Here is a 5,187-nt window from a genome sequence, read left to right on the forward strand (position 1 = left end):
GATGATTGTATAGTATTTCATTGTATGTTTCTACATAAATGCCATGTCAAAGTAGGGTGCCCTATATTTCTAGAGAAACATATGGTTGGATTATGAGGTGCAAAGGACCATAATCTACCTTCAATGAGACACCACCTCCTGAACTTCTTGAGGGAAATAAAGACCTAGAGAACAAAGCAAGGTTAAATAACGCTCTGCTACTACGTGGGCCTTGGCTCCCAGCTCCAGTGTAGAATCCTAGTAAGCCAGGTTGAAACATGGAAGGACTCTTTTTACTTAGGTTAGGTAGTAGTACTGCAACTACATTGCAGTTGACTTGCAGTGTAAACTGCTGTCTTCTGTTTCCTCCAATATTCAAGGACTCCCCACTTGATTTTGCTATACTCCCACTTCACTAGAAGACATAGAAGTCTTGAATATAATACACCCATGCTATTAAAGTTGTGATCGTTTCTTGAGAAACAAAATATAGGCCAATCAATTATTACATAGTTATTATATTTTTGAAACAGAGAGAGAAACCAAGTGTCAGCAGGGGAGGGGCGGAGAGAGAGAGGAACAGAATCCAAAGCAGGCTCCAGGCTCCAAGCTGTCAGCACAGAACCTGCATTGGGGCTCGAACTCACGAACTGCGAGATCATAACCTGAGCCAAAGTCAGACGCTTAACCAACTGAGCCACCCAGGCTCAGACACCCCAATAATTATATAGGTATTATAAACTCTACCTTCCATCAGTCTGAAGCCAAATCATGTTTTTCAACCTTTTACGTCTCTCTCCTTCCCAGTTGGCTTAACATTCTCTAAACATATGACTAGAATAGTCTCTACTTCTCTCTTAATAACGCACTGTTTCCAGTTAACCAAAATTGGAAGGCTTTAACTTTGCTAACTACTGATGAACTAGGTTTCTTTTCTATGGATTTCCAGAGTTCAGACTGATGGTCCCTGATTGATCTGAGACCAGAAAACCTAAACTACAATTGTGACTGGTAGTCAGATGGCTTTACTCTCCCATATATCTTCTCTCCTTTTCTCTGTTTACTTCTTTTAGCATCTTTCTCCTTCTCATTCCTTTCTTTTTCCCTCTAATCCTTCCCCTTACTTGTGGGAGGATGAGGACACACATTCTGCTTGAATGAATCAGAGGAAACATTTTATTTTTTTTTTCTTCATCTAGAGTAGAGAAACAGATTCCATGTAGTATATATGCTGACAGGTTAGTTGAACCCAGGATTTGTGAATTCATTTTCAGCTGGTAGGCTAATTATCACAATGCTGGTAAGATTATTTACAGCTAATATGAACCAATTCAGTTTCTGCTAAACTGTTTATTAGAACAAATACTGTTTCTTATAGTGAACATGCTTTATGAGCTTAACTGATTAAATTATCACATTTACAAGCTGTGTAGGAAAAACTGTTGCTATTTCTCCTTTACTTACACTTCCACACTCAGAACACTTCCGACAACAGATGTGTGAGGTCTTTCCCAATGTAAATAATTCTCTTCAACATTATATGGGGGTCCCACAATTTAACTAAATTCTGACACTACCTACATGGAAATAGCATCAGATCCCACAAGGGCTCAGCCCCATGAGACTATCTTACCTCCCCATCACTTAAAATGCCAATCTCAAAGCCCAGGTTGTTCCCTGTACTTCTGACTGATTGTGCTTCTACTGATTTATACTCAGTGTGCCCACATCCCCCTCCTTGAGTTCGATAACCCAGACGCTCTGAAAGCTCCAACCTCCTAATCATGGCTTGACCTTTTTAGTTGACTGATTCCAAATCCAGGAAACCAGCAAAAGTCACTTCATTAGAACAAAAATTACTACCACACCCAAGAAATTCCAAGGCATTTAGCAACTCTGTGTCAAGAAATAGGGTCAAAGACTAAATTTTAGAAGAGAAGATGAGGTCTTAGGTACTATAGCAAAAACAGAGGAGTCTGTGGCCAAATGCATACCAAATACTAAATCCTGAGAGGACAACTCTCCCAAAGCTCCCTTCCCTGTTTGACTCCCAAAATAGCAGAAGCCAGACTTTTACTTTTCAGGCAAGACATTGGACATTTTTACTTTGCACCTGTCCACGTCAAGAGGAAATTTTACCCTAAAGATACTGACAGCAGGGGCTCCTGGGTAGCTTAGTTGGTTGAGCGTCCAACTTCGGGTCTGGTCATGATCTTGTGGTTTGTGAGTTCGAACCCCGCATCAGGCGCTGTGCTGATGGCTCAGACCCTGGAGCCTGCTTTAGATTCTGTGTCTCCCTCTGTCTCTCTACCCCTCCCCTGCTCATGCTGTTTCTCTCTCCTTCAAAAATAAACATTAAAAAAAATTTAAAAGAAAGAAAGAAAGAAAGAAAGAAACAAGAGGGAAACCCGAGTGGCTCAATCAGTTAAGTGTCCAGCTTTGGCTCAGGTCATGATCTCACAGTTTGTGAGTTCAGATCCTCTCTCCCTTCTCTCTTTGCCCCTCCCCCACTTGCTTGCTTGAGCGGGCTCTCTCCCTCTCAAAAATAAACTTAAAAAAAAAAAAGAAACAAGAGGTCTTGAAACTAAAAAGTGTAATAACATGTGAAAAATATGGGAGATAGAGTTGAGGAAATTTCAGAAAGTAAAAGCACACAAAGATGGAAAAAAGGAAACAAGGATACAATTAGGAGACAGCTCCAAAGGGCCCAACATTGGATTAATAGTAATTCCAGAACCAGAGATCAGAAAGCACAGAAGAAATTATCAATGAAAGAAATTATTCCCAAAATCCCCAAACTAAGGGACATGAGTTTCCAGATTGAAAGCCTGTAGTTAGTGCTCAGTACAACAGCAAAAAAAAAAAAAAAAAATAGACTAATCCCAAGGTATACCATGGGAAATGTTCAGGAACACTAAGGACAAACTGCCAGAGGGAAGAAAATAAAACATACAAAGGATCAAGAATCAGAATGGTTTCAGATTTCTCAACACCAACACTGGAAACTTAAAGACAGTGAAGTGAATGATTTCAAAATTCCAGTAGAAAGAGATTTCTAACAGTCAGTATTGGCAAAAGAGCCTTCTGGTCATCATAGTCTACAATGCAGGAGAAAATGCAAGTCTGCGCAAATAAGAGAAATTCTTCCAAATTTTCACACATGTTTGGATATGCATAGAATATCTCTGGGAGGATACACAAGAAGCAATAACTGTCAAAATCACAAGTGCATTATCCTTGACCCAGCGATCCGACTGCTAGGAATTTGTCATACAGATAAAAATGAGGAGTGATAGGGCGCCTGGGTGGCTCAGTCGGTTAAGTCTCAGCTCAGGTCATGATCTCACAGTTCATGAGATCGAGCCCCATGTCAAGTCCTGTGTCGAGCTCTGCGTTGCACTCCATGCTGGCAGCACAGAGCCTGTTTGGGATTCTCTCTCTCCCTTTCTCTCTGCCCCTGCCCTGTTTGTGCTCTGTCTCCTTCAAAATAAATAAATAAACATTAATGGTTTTTTTTCTTTAAAAGTGAAGGATGATTGATATATGTACAAGGTTACTTAATGTAGAATCATAGCATTTTTGCATTGTCTTCTCTGCAAGGAAGGAAACTAGATGGCTAGATGGGATAGGAGGAGACTTTTCACTGCATACCTCCATACTTTTTGAATTTTGAATCTCACAAATGTATTACCTATTTAAAAAAACAAATACTATCCCTTAAACCTTAAAAACTTCTGTACAATAATTTTAAAAAGCAATAAATACGGTAAAAAAAAAAACCCTGGAAGATTTGTAATGCAGACAACCAGTAAAGGACTCATATCCATGACAATATCAAGAACTATGCATCAACAGAAAAAGCAAGAATCTCTACAAAAATATGAACAAGACCACTGAAAAGGCAGTTCACAGAAGAGGGAAACTAGAATAATCAATAAATAGATCGTTTAAATGCTCAACATCATTAAAACAGTAATGACATATTATTTCACCTATATCAGCTTGGGAAAATTTAATAATGTCTAACAGTATCGAGTATTGGGGATGTAGAAGAATAAATTATAACAGCCACTATGAAAAGCAAGTCAGGGTGTGCAGGTGTACCATAGATAAGGCCTAATTAAAAACATACCAAATAAAAAGAGGAAAGATAGAAGAGACTGTACATTTAGAGACCGTAAGTAAACGAATTCCCAAATTAAAGAAGACAAAGTCTCAACTCGGATTCAACAATTCTTTGCCCTTAGGAGAATTTCCATTTCCCTTCCACAGAGGGTAGAGGCTGTTGAGGTAATTTGACCCTATCCAAACACTGGCACAGTCATCCCCCAGAGTGGGCTCTGTTCGCATTGAGGTGCTCAGGTTTGTCACTAACTGGGGAGGTGGGAGTGAGAGAGTTACTTTATTCCCCTCTCTTTGTGGGGTGAACACATGTAGGCCACCCAGTGAAGAATGCTCCAAATGCTCGTTACTCCTGGTTCCCTAGGGGAAGAAGCCTCACTGTAGGGGAACAAGGAGATCACATACATCTGATATAACTCATCCCTAGGGACCATACATGCAGTGTCCTCATCCAGACCTTCATCAGGTGAAGCATGTAAAATAAGGAATCTTCCTCTCCTCCTTACGCTGCCTCATTCTCCCCTCTTCCCTCTTCTACTCCTCCCAACTTTGAGCCTTCCCTCCTTTCCAGCCTATGGCCCTTTCCCCAGCAATTAGCAAGGCCCATGCTCCCTTTAGTGTCTGCAAAATCTTCACAACCTATGACACTGGTTGGAAGTCATAGCCATTCCTTCTCCAGCCCCATTAGGCTGCTGCATAGGAGGAGGAGCTGGAAACTGAGTGCCTGAAGGTGGAGGGAAGGAAGACGATGTGAAAGTATTTTTTGCCCTGAGGGAGGTGATTCTTTAAATTTTTTTTTAGTGTTTATTTATTTTTGAGAGAAAGAGAGGCACAGCACAAGGGGCAGAGAGAGATGGAGACAGAATCCAAAGCAGGCTCCAAGCTCTGAGCTGTCAGCACAGAGCCCGATGCAGGGCTTGAACTCACAAACCATGAGATCATGACCTGAGCCAGAGTCAGACGCTTAACTGACTGAACTACCCAGGTGCCCCTGAGGGAGGTGATTCTTATCCTTCCTTCCTCCCCTCATTCCTTCCTTCTTCCTTCCTTCCTTCCTTCCTTCCTTCCTTCCTTCCTTCCTTCCTT

The sequence above is a fragment of the Herpailurus yagouaroundi genome, unplaced genomic scaffold, assembly GCF_014898765.1.
Source record: "Herpailurus yagouaroundi ecotype Mexico unplaced genomic scaffold, PumYag 162, whole genome shotgun sequence".
Taxonomy (NCBI): Eukaryota; Metazoa; Chordata; class Mammalia; order Carnivora; family Felidae; genus Herpailurus; species Herpailurus yagouaroundi.